Genomic DNA, 15,409 nt, shown 5'->3' with positions numbered 1-15,409 from the left:
GGGATAGAATCGAAGGCCGACCGACACACAGGGAGAAGCACCGCCTGCATCGATCCCCTTCCATCGAGCTTTGTTCCAGACCCCCTCGGAGATAGCTTAAGTGCATCAGGAGCGGGGATCATCCTCAGACGATGCTCCCGTTCGGGATACATGGGAAGGCAAAGCGCCCCGAAGTAACGCGTCTCCCGAACGGATCAACAGGCAGTTCTCAGAGGAGATCTTTCAAGACCCTCTGCCCCGACATTACACCCCGTTGGCGATCAAGACGTAGAACGGGTTGACCGACCCAAATGATCATCTGGATCGGTTCAATAACAAGGCCACGCTACACCAATACATGGACGGAGTGAAGTGTCGTGTCTTCCTCACGACTCTCTCTAGATCGGCGCAACGCTAGTTCAGAAGACTGTCGGACGGTCGATACGGAGCTTCAAAGACTTTCGATCCGTTTTCCAGTACCACTTCGCCAGCAGCCGAAGCTACCAGAAGACGAGTGTCAACCTCTTCGCCCTGAAGTAAGGGCCCAAGGAAGCGCTCCGAGCGTACATTCAACGCTTCAATCAAGTGGCCATGGACATCCCCTCTGTCTCGTCTGAGACCATGATGAACGCATTCACCCAGGGGCTCGCTGAGGGAGATTTTTTCTGGTCACTCATCAGGAAGCCACCCAGGGACTTCGATAACATGCTAAAAAGGCCAACGAGTATATCAATGTGGAAGAAGCCTAGATGGCCAGAAGAAAGGAGACGTCAACCGAGCATACGGTACCAACCAAACACTGACCGTCAAGCAGCCATCAGCCACCCAAGGGGTTGAAGACTGAAGGAGCACGACCACACCAGGAGACCAGGGCATATGTCGTACAACATGTGGCGTCTGGTCGGCCTAAGGCATCGAAGGGCAAGGTATTGCCACCTATTTTTTGTTCATTCCACCAGTCGAAGACTCACAACACATGGAATTGCCGCAAACTAACACCAATCGTCAGTCGACCGACCCCAAGAGGATACTGCCACCGATCACCTTCCCCCGATCGACGACAGAGCCATAGATCTGCTGAGCGACGAGAGGATGATAGGAGGGCACCCGAACGCCATCACCAACATCAGTGGAGGGGGGACACCGATCACACCCGAGTCTCAGCCGAGCGAAATAGGGCAACCGCTCAGGAAGAAGAAAACTGGAACAACGCTTCCCGAGGAGAGATAGGCATGATAGCCGGAGGGCCGATCGGCGGCAACTCCAATCGAGCGAGGAAGTGACATGCTCGGCGGTTGGAGATCCACGCCGTGGGATGCAGCAAGGAGAAGGCCAAAGGCCCCCAGATCATCTTCGGCCCTAGAGATTTGGAGGGAGTAGAGATCTCTCATGATGATGCTCTGATCATCCAAGCGGTGATCGCCAACTGCACCATTCACCAAACCTTCGTCAACACGGGGAGTTCGGTGAACATCATCTTCAAGAAGGTGTTCGATCAGCTGCAGATTGATCAAAGTGAGCTGCTGCCCATGGCGACCCTGCATTACGGATTCACAGGCAACGAAGTTTTGCTGATCGGCCAAGCAAGGTTGGCCATCTCGCTGGGATAAGAGTCGTTGAGGAGGACCCGGACCACGAACTTCGTAGTAGTATACGCACCATCGACCTATAACGTCATCTTGGGCCGACCAACCCTCAATGAGTTCTGGGTGGTGGTGTCAACTTACTGCCAGAAGATAAAGTTCCCAGTGGACGATCAGGTGGGCGAGGTCAAAGGCGACCAACTGGCCTCTCGGTGCTGCTATGTGGAGATAGTCAAGACCGAGGCAAAAGCCGCTCAGAAGGCTCCGCCATTGGAGGTAAACACGATCACTGAGAAACCCCCTACCTTGGTATACGGAGAAAAGGAGGAGGTCCAGATCCACCCCAGCTGAACGGAAGCAACAACCTTCATCGCCGCCGACCTGGAGGAGGAGAAGAAGGTAGAGTTGGTCGCCTGCCTTAAACAAAATCACGACGTATTCGCCTAGTCGACCCATGAGCTTCCTGACATCTCCCCGAGTGTGGCTCAGCACGAGCTTCATGTCCGACCGGACGTTCGGCCGGTAAATCAAAGGAAAAGGAATTTCAGCGCGAAGCAGAAAGTGATAATCCAGGCGGAGATAGAGAAGCTACTGAAGGCCGGCCATATCAGGGAAGTCCAATTCCCAAGTTGGCTAGCAAATGTTGTGCTAGTCTCCAACCTAGGCAACAAATGGCAGGTCTGCATAGACTTCTCATACTGCTACAACGTCATGCTATTCGGACTAAAGAATGTCGGAGCCACCTACCAGAGGCTGATGAACAAAGTGTTACGACGACAAATCAACCGTAATATGGAGGTATACGTCGATGACATACTTATTAAATCCCTCCGAGCTGCTAACCTATGCGTAGATATCAACGAGACTTGTCGAACACTGAGGACATATGGAATAAAGCTGAACCCGAGCAAATGTCTGTTCGGCGCGAAGAGTGGTCGCTTCCTAGGCTACATAGTCACCGAGTGGGGCATCGAAGTCAATCCGAGCAAGGTCTAAGCTTTGCAAGACACGCCCCCGCCTCGGAACTTGAAGGAAGCTCAGAGGCTGACCGGTCAGATCAAAGCGCTATCCAGATTCATATCCAAGTCGTCCAATCGGAGTCTGTCGTTCTTCAAGGTGCTTCACCGAGCCACGAAATTCCAATGGGACGCCGAGTGCGACTGGGCGCTGGAGGAGCTGAAGGAGTATCTAAACTCACTGCCTGTATTGGCCAAGCTGATTGTGGGTGAGTCACTGTGGATTTATTTGTCATCCAACGAACATGTCGTTGGATCGGCTTTGGTTAGGCAGAATGATCAAGATCAGCAACCTATATACGAAGACGGATCCAGAAATAAGAGAAGGAGTGGACTAAATTTTGAGTGTGGAAAAATGAATTAAGTATCAAATACAATTAAAAAAATTAATTTTTTTTATGTCAAATTATAGACTATAAAATATAATTTATTTTTTGGATAGGATTAGAGTACAGGACAATCTTATCTTTGTGCTAAAATGAATTGAATATTTTTTTTAATATACAGATATATATTTTATTTCATACCTAATGAGATTTATTTATTCTAATATATATGATTAATTTGACTTAATAAATTCTTCTTATTTATTCTTTTATATTATACTCATATTTTTTACCTATATTTTATATTCATTAAAATTTATTTTTGATAAATTTAATTGAGATTGATTAGATTATAAATAATATAGGATTACCTTAAAGATTGATTTATTTATATATTAGGATTTCTAAAAAGAAATCTTTTCATTAATATAATAAAAATATATAATTATAAAAAATCCATTTTAGTAACGTTCTAAATTAAAAATATTAATAATAAAAATACTTTATTAAATTTAAATAAGATATGAGGTAGGGATAGTTAATGCAAAATCTTTCTCATGTATGATTTGAACGGGATAAATGAATGCAAGATTTTTTATTTCTTTTTATTTGCTGTGACACTTTTTGTGATTTGAAATAGATGATTATCATAGATGATTAAATATGTAAAATAAAATTTTTAGGCTAGGCTATAGCCCAAGACGGGCCTAAGGTAAATCCATCTCTGCTGTATATTTTCTGAGTCATATATTGAAAGATGCTGAATATTGCTACACCGGTCTCGAAAAACTAGCGTACGCTTTGATTCTAGCTGCTCGGAGGCTTCGTCCGTACTTCCTAGTGCACACGATCATCGTGCTGACTAACAGTGTCCTGGGACGAGTTCTTCATAACCCAGAGGCATCGGGAAGGCTAATCAAATGGACGACCGAGCTGAGCGAGTTCGACATTCGGTATCAACCCCGAGCGGCGATCAAAGCTCAAGCCTTGGCAGATTTTGTCATAGAAGTCTAGAATGGCGAGCCGGCAGCAAAATGGAAGATATATGTGGATAGCTCATCCACTCGGCAGGGCAGCGGGATCGACATATTGCTTATCTCACCGCGGGAGGACTGGATGCAGCTGTCCATTCTGCTGGACTATCGAGCCACTAATAACGAAGCAGAGTATGAGGTGCTAATAGCCGACCTACAGGCAGCTCGGCACGTGGGAGCAGTTAAAGTCCTCATCCATTCAGACTCCCAGCTCGCTGCCAGCAGCTATCCGAGATATTTGACATAAGCAATGCACGGTTGAGGCTCTATGCAGAGGCTTTCGAGAAACTAAAGGCCAACTTCCAAGAAGTCATTGTACAGAAGATCCCCTAGTCGGAGAACCAAGCGATGGATGAGTTAGCGAAACTAGCAAGTTCATTGACACCGATCGTCATCGGTCAGCTGATCGAACAAGTCTCGCTTGTGGCGCACATTGACCGAACGGAGGGAATAACCTTCTCGAGCGACTAGAGGACAACTCTGATGGAGTTTTTGCGTTCGGGAGCTACACCTGCCGATCCGGAGGAAGCCAGCTTATTGAAAAAGAGGGTTGGGCGGTTCACCTTGATCAGCGACTGACTTTACAAGAGAGCCTTCTCCAGGCCCCTCCTCAAGTGCGTCAGATCGGTGGACGTCGAGTATATTTTGAAGGAGGTGCACCAAGGCTCTTGCGGAGGTCATCTGGGCGGTCGTGAATTAGCCCGTAAGATGCTCTTGGTTGGATACTTTTGTCTGACCCTCCAAGAAGGCGCAGCTCGGACGGTGGCCACTTGCTTGTCCTGCTAGAAGTATCACAACATGTCACACTAACTGACCGAGGAAATGAAAGTGTCCACGTTATCATGCCCGTTCGACCAATGGGGCATGAACATCATGTTGGTTGCTACCCGGAATATCGTACTGGTCCCCTTGTATAAAAATTTTGTACAAGCCCCGAACCATTCCTAATAACCTATTGTGTTCTTTAGAAATTAAATTTGGAATCGCAAACAGAACTTAATATTTTTGATTCTAAATTCAACTTATCTGTTCTTAGAGGTTTAAACTTGGATCGCAAACGATACTTAACATTATTAATCCAAATCCACCCATGTTACAAAGTTGATTAAATATTTATTTTTAGAAATCGGCTTCCAGGTTAAACATGGTGAGGCACTAGGCCTTCTTGGGTATGGGATCATCCACCACTTCCTAGACAAAGCCTTTCAACGAAATTCAATATTTAATCTCCTTACAGTAGCCCTAGGTTTAACCATTAAGAACAATCGAATCACAAGATCGAAAAACAAAAGAAACACAAAATCGAATCATAAATCTGAAACCTAGACTCGTTAGCCTCTTGTGTTTGGTATTTCAAGATCTAAACAAAAGAATAAACTAGTTATGATGCAGAAACTAATAACTAGTTATACCTTTTATAGCTTATAGACCTCTTGATCTTCTGTCGTATTTCTCTTCTTATCTCGGACGTCGTGTGGGCGACGATCTACCAAGATGAGAATCCACCCAAGCCTCCTTCTCCTTGCAAGTTTCGCCCACCAACAATCTCCTAGAGATGAAGAACTTCGGCCACCAACCAAGCTCCAAGGGATGCTAAGATACAATGCCTCCTATCTCTCCTTCTTCCTCTAACAAGATCCGGCCACCAACAACTCCTAGAGATGAGATGTCGCCGGCCACCAAGGAAGAAGAATAGGGGAAGAAGAGGGTCGGCCACCACCAAGGAAGAGAGGAGAGGAATAATAGATGTGTTATCTCATGGGCAACCCTCCCTCTCTTTTATAATCCTTGGTCATGGCAAATAAGGAAAGTTTTAAACATAATTAAAACTTTCTTATTTTCCTTGCCAATGACTAAAAAGAAAAATCTAATTAAAACTTCCTTTTAATCTTTCAATGGCCGGCCACATCATGTGCACTAAACAAGGTAAGTTTTAAACATAAAATTAAAACTTCCTTATTTGTTTCCGAAAATTTTTAAAATAAAAATTTCTCTTTTAAATTCCCTTCATGATTGGTTATAAAAGGAAACTTTTATAAATTAAAATCTCTCTTTTAAAACATGTGGATTACAATTAAGGAAAGTTTTATCCAAAAATTAAAATCTTCCTTTTAACTACAAATAAGGAAAGATATCAAACATTTCTCTTAATCCTTTGTAGAAACTATAAAAAAAAGATTTAATTTTTAAAACTCTCTTTTAAAATCATGACTTCCACATAAGGAAAGATTTTTAAAAATAAAGTCCCTTTTATTTTTTATGTGGCCGCCCACCTAAGCTTGGGCTCCAAGCTAGGTCGGCCACATCTTAATCCCATTCAAGGCTTGGTTTGGCCGGCCCTTGCTTGGGCTCAAAGCTTGGCTTGGCCGACCACCTAAGGATGGGTAAGAAGGTGGGCTTTAGGTGCATATAAGACTTTATAATTAAGAGGCTACGACAGGGACCGAGAGGAGGAATTGGTTTTGGTCTCCCGATGAACTTGAGCTTCCCGTGTTCGCCCCGAACACCCAACTCGAGTTCATTAATAATAACTCATACCACTAAAAAGTTATTATTGAACTACCGCACCAATCTCATATTACTATATGAGCTCCCTCTTATCATGAGTGTGTTAATCTCCTTGTGTTTAAGGTATCGAATGTCCACTAATTAAATGAGTTACTAACAACTCACTTAATTAATATCTAACTCCAAGAGTAGTACCACTCAACCTTATTGTCATATCGGACTAAGTCCACCTGCAAGGTTTACATGACAATCCTTATGAATTCCTCAAGGGGGCATCATCAACCTAGATTACTAGGACACAGTTTCCTTCTACAACCAACAACACACCATATAAATAATATTATTTCCAACCTATCGGACCTTTTGATTTAACGAGCTAAATCTCACCCATTGATAAGTCAAAGAAATAAATACCAAGTATACGTGCTTGTTGTTATATCGGGATTAAGAGTATACACTTCCATAATAACTGAGGTTCTATTTTTCTATGCAATCAGTATAAAAAGAACAACCTCAAATGGTCCTGCTCAATACACTCATAGTGTACTAGTGTAATTTTATAGTCTAGATAAACTAATATCAAATTATACTACAACCACTCCAATGGTTTGCCCATTCCATCTTGGTTGTAAGCTACTATTTCTAATTTATAAGGATCTGATAACATGATCTTCTCTGTGTCTCCTCACACCATGCTATTTACAATATAAATTAAATGGACAACTACACTTAGCATAAATGTAGACATTTGACCAATGTGATTCTTATTTCTAAATAAATATTTATACAAAAAGCTAGGCTTTTAGTATACATTCCAACACATGTTAGACCTTTCCCCATGGCGACCGGTCAGCGGAAGTTTCTACTCGTTGCGATGGACTACTTCTTGAAGTGGGTAGAAGTCGAACCACTGGTAAGAATCACCGAGCAGATGGTCATCAAATTTATTTGGCAAAATATTATTTGTCGGTTCGGAATCCCACGCTGACTCATATCTGACAACGAAAGATAGTTCTCCAGTCGGGAGCTTAGAGAATTGTGTGAAGACTATGACATCCAACAAGCCTTCACCTCGGTGGCCTACCAATTGGGAGAACCTGAGAGTCTTATGTGCTCGGCTCGACCACATGGGGGACAGTTGGGTCGACGAACTCCCCAGTGTGCTATGGGCTGTCCGCACGACTCCGAAGGAGGCGACCGACATAACCCCATTCCAATTGGTGTACCACAACGAAACAGTTGTCCCTGTGGAAGTCGGAGTAGAATCCGATCGGGTGCAGCTCTACGATGAAGGGAATGCCGATGGAGACTGATGGAGCTCGACTTAGTGGACGAAACACGAGCAAAAGTTGTAGTTTGGCTAACAGCGTACCGACAACGAATGAAACAGAATGACAATCGGCGAGTGATCCCGAGGTCCTTCTAGGTCGGCGATCTCATCTGGAAGAAAATGAAGTCAATCGGCGACGTCGCCAAGCTTGAGGCACCATGGGCAGGATCGTTCAAGGTCGTGCAGAAGCTCCGTTCGGGCGCCTACTATTTGGAGGACGAAGAGGGAAGGCAGCTCGAGAGGCCATGGAGCGCGAACCATCTTCAACCCTACAAGGTTGGATGAGAGGTGCGCGAGTGAATACTATGTATTATATTTCTTGTGTGTCTCTCGAGTATAGGACAAAATTTAAATAAAAAAGCAGAGGCCTCTTAAATTACATCTTTCTCAACGATCGAGCGGTGACCATAAACCCGGGATCATGTCAAACCGTTGAGCGGTGATGTTAAACGCGAGTCCACATCAAACCGTCAGGTAACGACGTTAAACTCTTGTCTCCACCAATGGTCGAACGACAACCTTAAACCGGAGACCACATCAAATCGTCGAGCGACAACGTTAAAACCTTGTCTCCACCAGCGGTCGAGCGGCGACCTTAAACTCGAGTCTATGACAAACCATAGAGCGACGACGCTAAACGTGAGTCCACATCAAACCATCGAGCGGCGACATTAAACTCTTGTCTCCACCAACGGTCGAGCGGCGACCTTAAATCTGAGACCACATCAAATCGTCGAGTGGTGACGTTAAACATGGGTCTACATCAAATCGTTGAGTTGTGACGTTAAACGTGGGTCTATATCAAATTGTCGAGCAGCGACGTTAAACTCGGGTCTACATCAAAATCGTCAATCGACGACGTTAAAACCTTGTCTCCACCAGCAGTCGAGTGGCGACCTTAAACCTGAGTCTACGACAAACTAACGAGCACCGACGTTAAATGTGAGTCCACAACAAATCGTCAAGCAGTGATGTTAAACCCCTGTCTCCGTCAACGGTCGAGCGACGACCTTAAACTCGAGTTTCGCACATTCTGCACCAACGGTCGACCAACGACCTTAAACACTTGGCTCAGTGAGAAGACAAGCATCGGTTACTCAAAGGCCTAAGTCCTCAAAATACAGTGACCATTTGACACTGCTCTTCAAAGCGTCCCTAGGACCGATCGGCGGTGCATAGAATTAGTGCGTCACTGAATTCGAAATGGATCGATCGACTAGGTGGACTAATGGTGGGTGATCGGAGTCACGAGGCCACGAGTTCGTTCAAAACTCAGAAAAAAGGAGTCAAAAAAATCATGCAAGGAGACAAAACTCGTCCGAAAGGACGAGCATTCATTAAAACTTATATTACATTTTACAGGGCCCTGCCTCACTCAAGATAGTACAAGATGTCGTCGGGCAACGCGGTAGTGAGCTTGTCCCGACTGATGACAGTGCTGGTCAGAGTGATCGGCAGGTGGCCTCCCTCGCTGAGCTGATCGATCGTCCTGTCGATCGCCAAGTCAAATAGTCAAAGGGCCTGGTCAGTGACTTTGTCACAGAATGCGTCCGAGCGGATGTAGGCTTGCTTCATGGCATCAAACCTACTTGCCTCGACATCCTGCTAAATCCTCAAGGCCGCTCGGGACCCCTCCAGTTCGTCCTTTGCAGTGGATAGCTCCTTATCTTTATCGGCGAGCTGGCCATGAAGAGTAGCCTCCTCACTTGACCGGCTATGCCGCTCGGCGAATAGGAAGTCCTTAACTTCCTTAAGCTTTTGGGCGAGGGCCCGGACCTCTTTATTCTTCTCGTCAAAGTCGACGATGGCCCGGTTCTTTCGCGCGTTGGCCGACTCAATCTTATTATCAAAAGTGACAACCTATTTGTTAAGCCACTCCAGCATAGTGGCCTGCCCAGTGCTCTTGGCCCGTTCAACCTCAAGTAGTTTGTCGCTCTTCTCCAGAGCATCCCGCAGCTTGGCCACTTTAACGTTTGTTTTCTCCTGAGCGGTGGAGGATTAGCCGCTCGACGCCTTCTGCTGCTTTACTTCCTCCTCCAAAAACGTAAGTCTGTGGCACATGACCAGACTCTCCACCCAGTACTAAAAACCACAAGAAAACATAAATGATGATTGGAAGTGAATTATGAAAACGTAAGCTGAAACTTACCCCAGTGGACATCTGGGTGTGGTTGTTCGCGAGCGCGCCCGGAGTCATCATCGCTGCATGAACTCGGGCGTCCTCCCAAATCTTAGCGAGCAACCCTTGGATAATGATCTGGTGCTCGGGGCCTTGAGACTCACCGCTCGGCTCGCTATATTCTTCAATGGGCAAGTGGAGGATCATCGTGATATGACGCTGGCCGCTCGAGGCCGATTGAGCCGAGGTCGCTCGGTCGGCTAGTCGAAAGAAGGACGTAGGATGGATGCCGGACTTTTTTACTTTCGAGGGCTTCGAAGGTGGTGGCATGAAGGCCACTAGCGGTGCGGCGAGAGTCTCCTGTGGTAGATCAGCCGAGGAGGGCGTCCGATCAGACGACACGGAGGCTGTCGTTTCTTGAATCGAAGTTGGGGTCGAAGTTTCGACCCACTCGGCAGACTGCACGGCTGAGGTAGCGGAGCGCGATGAGGGCTCTGCTCGACGCCTCTTGCGCCGGTTCAGTGGTACATCTGAGGAGGCCGAGCCCGATGGATCCTCAACCGGGTGGATCAGACACCGCTTGGATGGAGGTTGTGAGCCCGCAGCCGCTTCTATGCTAGCGCATGGCTTGCCTCGCCTTCGCTCACTAAGATGGTGTTGCATCGCCCTCATCCTGGGGCTCTTCATGGGAGCTGACCGGCTGCAGGCCACGGCTCGCCAGTTCTTCAACAACTGCCGCATTGATCGCAACGTCCTTGAGTTTCGCCCTATCGGCCAAAGGTGCTCGCGTCATGACTGTGGTTGCAAAAAAGAAAGAGAAATTAATTAGCATCAAAGGAAGAATTAAAGGAGCTTCAGACCTAGGCTAGTTGGTAGCCGGGTGCGGATCGGACTCAGGCCGAAGATATACAGGACACCCTCCAGCAGCAGCTTATGGATGTCGTATGTCTGACCAGCCAACATGGAGGCTACATTCAAGTAGTCCGATCGGCTCTTGTAGCTTTTCAGGGGAGGCTGAGGTGCCACTTCGAGCTACCAGTGGATCGAGAAGTCTAACCGATTGGGAAGGCGCATGAAGAAAAAGTATTCTTTCCAGTGCTTGTTGGAGGTCGGCATCTTGTCGAAGAATACTAAACTGACTCGAGACAGGAAGAGGAAAGTCCCTGGATCAAACAGTTTAGGGTAATAAAAATAATGAAAGATCCAAGGGGTAAGAGGGATGTTGTGCAAACGAAACAAGATAATGACGCCGCACAGCAGTCGAAAGGAGTTCGGCACAAGTTGAGGAAGGGAAATGTGAAGACATTTACAAACTACGAGAATGAAGGGATGAAGGGGGAACCACAGACCGATGATAAACTGATCTCGGAAGAAACAGATGCAGTCGGTCGGCGGAGAATGGGGCCGATCGGACGGAGAAGGAAGAATGATCTGATGATCAGAAGGAATTTTGAAAACGTCTCTCAAGCTCTCAACGTCGCCTCCATCGAATCTAGACTCCATGGATGTATACCAGGGTCCAAGGACAGAGGCAGACGGCTGTGAAGAACTTGTCATCGCGAGAACAAAAATGAAAAAGAGGTTGAGGGGAAGAAATGCCATCGAAGAAGGAAAAAGCTACTGGAGTATCACCGGAATACAAGAAGGTCGAAAAGCTTCAAGACGGAATACGATTGGGAGAAAGTTTGCGTGGGAGAGGTCGCCGGAGAATGGATCGCACAGAAGCAGAGAGATGGTCGCCGAAGCACTCGAGGGAGACTGCGAAGGAAGCGACACGGCGGGCTCATAAGCTTCAGGCTCGACCCACCAGGGCCATCCGATCTAGGTCGTGGAAACCTAGGAAAAGATCTCACCGTCGAATTTGAACCACTAAACATCACATCACACTTGTCATGTCAGGCGTGCGGCGACATCGGGCGTGACATGTGGCACCTCATCATAGGTCGCCATTTAATGACGGCATGGAACGCTCAGCCTTAATACGCAGAGATTTGCACGATTTCCCAGAAATCCGGGTGACATCAGCATGGCTCGCGCTCGCCCAAGACAATCCAAGGAAAGATTTCACAAGTGCAAACCTTCGTCGTGCCAATCGGATCAAGGGAGCTTACATACGGTCGAACGACCAACTTCAACAGGCTGATCAGCAAGGTGAAGTCGCCTCTCGAACAGAAACCACAGAGTGTCGAGGGCCGATTGGGAGGAAATCTCCTCACCCAATTGTCCAGACAGTCGGACTTACATCCTCCTTCAACTAGACTTGAGGGGAGGCTTGTGATGCGGTGATGATGAGGGGCCCTACCCTGTTGCCATGGTGGAGGTCAAAGGAGGTCAAATTCAAGGCGGTCAACGTGCATAGGGCATCAGCCGGTCCGGCGAAGCACGCCCCGACCTGGGAGAAGGATCTAATCCACCGTCGCCCTCAACACGGGGAGCATTCAAACAACCGACGCTCAAGGGAGCAGTATGCAGGAACCGGACCGAGCGGCTCTTCTGCTCTACCTAACAGCAGACTCGACATCAGCCGAGCACGCGGACAGTGGACTTTCGACTGAGCGGTTATCCCACTCGGCCCAGCAACAGAACATGCGAATAGTGGGATTCTAGCTGAGCGGCTATCCCACTCGGCCCAGCAATAGAGCATGCGGATAGTGGACTTCCGGCTGAGCGACTATCCCGCTCGGCCCGACAACAGACAGCACGTGGACAGTGGACTTCCAGTCGAGCGGTCATTCCACTCGGCCAAGCAACATACATAGCAGGTTATCTTTCGATATCATTTTGAGAGCTAGTGTCGCTGACAAGCGGCATGGTCAGACAGAGGATCATACGGCGGAAGCTTCCACAGTCACTTCAGCGATATACTCGGCCCGTTAAAGTACTATGTCATTGTCAGGGACACTTTACTGACACGTCTTTTCAGAAAAAGCTTTGAGATGCATGCTCACCTTGGGAAGCGTGCACGTGCGCTACCGAAGCTCTATATAAAGGGAGGTCCAAACATCAACGGATGTATGCGATATTTACTATTGCGCTATAGTCTTCTTGTTGCTCCGCTACTTGTTTCTTCTTCTTCGCCGGAGACTGACTTGAGCGTCGGAGGTTCATTGTCGGGGACCCCTTCCCTGGCTCGGTACTAACGTTAGTTGTGTTGTAGATCAAAGCAAGGCATAGGAGGTCAACGGGAGTGCCACATCCTCAGCATCTATTTCACCGACTTTCGGACAGGATCACATATCATTCTTAAATCAAAATATATAGAAGATACCTAAAGCTCTAATATGGATTAAACATCTCTTGTTTTCATGTATTCACTTTTGGTTCTAAATTAAAAACCTTTAGTTTCCTTTTTTTCTCTCCACAAATCAAATTTCAAATGCAATCACTTACAACTTTAACAATTACCATAATATACTTAGTAAGTTATCATTATTTCTAAGCATTTGATTTCACAATGCTTAAATTATTTCCTAGAAGAATGATATGTTGTTCATCTTATGGTGTACATCTAATGTATTTTTTTCACTTCCTAAATCTTAAAAACTATATTCTAAATTATAAACTCTAAATCCTAAACCTTAATGTCTAAACCCTAAATCCTTTTTTTTTTTTTTTAAAAAATTACACTAGGTGTGCTCGGATGTACAACATAATATGGACACCATATCAAAGTCTTTATTTCCTATACATGTTTTTTTTTTAAATGCTAAATTTATTAGATGTATACTTTTGCCACTTAGTGACGAGTGAGTATAGGGCAAAACGAAAGGTCTTTAGTTCAATGTAGAGTGAGAACATCAATTTGTCTATCTTTTATTGTTCTTTTCTTTCATATTTAGACTTAGATTCTCTCCATCATATATATCCACTTTTATACCAAACCATAATAAATTGTTCTTGTTTATTTTTGTGTGCTTTACTATAGACACCAAATTTGGACCGATAAGTTTCTGATATGAAAATAATAAATTAGAGAAATCTCTAGCGTTGTCCAATGATATCACTAGCACTTGCAATCTCAAAAGTTGTTTTGGAATCAAGGTTGTTAGGTCTAGAGCTTAATAGTGAGTAAAAAACTCCACATAGATGACACAAATTTTCAAAATATGATAGAAAATTTAGTGAACATTATAGAATTTTCTATTCAGAGGTTTGATAGGGTCTAAAGTATGCTGGTTTTCTAGGTAGGTGTTATTTAGGGTATGAGATTATTCCTCTTGATTTTTTTTTCAATAATAATAATAATAGAAATAATGACAATAGAATTCTTTTCTTCCTTTATCTCGGAGGAGGCAATAAGACATTGACATTTTAACAATGTCATCTCATAACAAATTTCTAAAAAAAACTTTAAAATTATTTTTTATATATATAAAAATAATAAATCTAGTTAGCATCATTAACTAGCCCCTGGATGACCTGTCTGACCTCATGAAAAATTTCCAACGATGACTAGGATAAATCGAGAAGCCCTAGTGGTGGGCGGCCAAGAAGCCCAGCATGTTGGTTATTATATCTAATTTTGGTGGGCTTAATTGTAAATTGTGCATATGAGTATCCATTAATGTAAGCGCTCGTGGTGGGCTTAATTGAACCCATTAATGTAATCTAACTTAGGTTTTTTTTTAGATTTTGATTGTTGAATGTAGACCTTGTATATGTAAAACATATAATCATGCATCTATTATTATCTATGGGCTGATAATAAATGTACACTATATATAGGGACCTGTAATCTCGCATCTATTATCATCTATGGACTGATAATAGATGTCCACTATATATAGGATTGGCCCCCAAGAGTTTAGGGAATCATCTTGACCTAGTTTTTGTTGGGGATCGGTGACCTGCTAGAAGGGGGTTGAATAACTAGGTCACCCTCAACTTTAAAATTATATTTATATATATATATATATATATATAATAACCCCAGTTAGTTTCGTTGACTAGTCCTGAGGTAACATGTCCGGCCTCACATAATTTTTCCACTAGCCACCAGGGTAAATCTAGAAGCACTCGTGGTGGGTAGCCAAAAAGCCCAGCATGTTGGTTATTATCTCTAATTGCTTAATTGTAAGTTGTGCATATGAGTATAAATTAAATCCATTAATGTGATCTAACTTAGTGCTTTTTTTTATTTCAGTTGTTGGAAGTAGAACTTGTATGTGTAGAATCTATAGTCCCGCATCTATTATTATCTATGGGCTGATAATAAATATCCACTATATATATGGATCTATAGTCTCACATCTATTATCATCTATGGACTGATAATAGATGTCCATTATATATAGGGTTGATCCTCAAAGGTTTAGGGAATCATCTTAACCTAGTTTCTTGTTCCCCATTGACAAAAAGTTTTATGGTGTCGTCATCCCCTAAGCCACTTGAAAGATCTTCCTCGTTTGCTTCCACTTCTTTTTCCTCAAGATCTTCTAGACTACGCTAAAGGAGAAAGACATGACTCTTGAATCAGGTTCTTGTCATTATATTTATGTATTTACTTTCTTATGT

The sequence above is a fragment of the Zingiber officinale genome, chromosome 4A (genome assembly GCF_018446385.1).
Source record: "Zingiber officinale cultivar Zhangliang chromosome 4A, Zo_v1.1, whole genome shotgun sequence".
NCBI lineage: Eukaryota > Viridiplantae > Streptophyta > Magnoliopsida > Zingiberales > Zingiberaceae > Zingiber > Zingiber officinale.
This window is presented reverse-complemented; position numbering follows the sequence as displayed.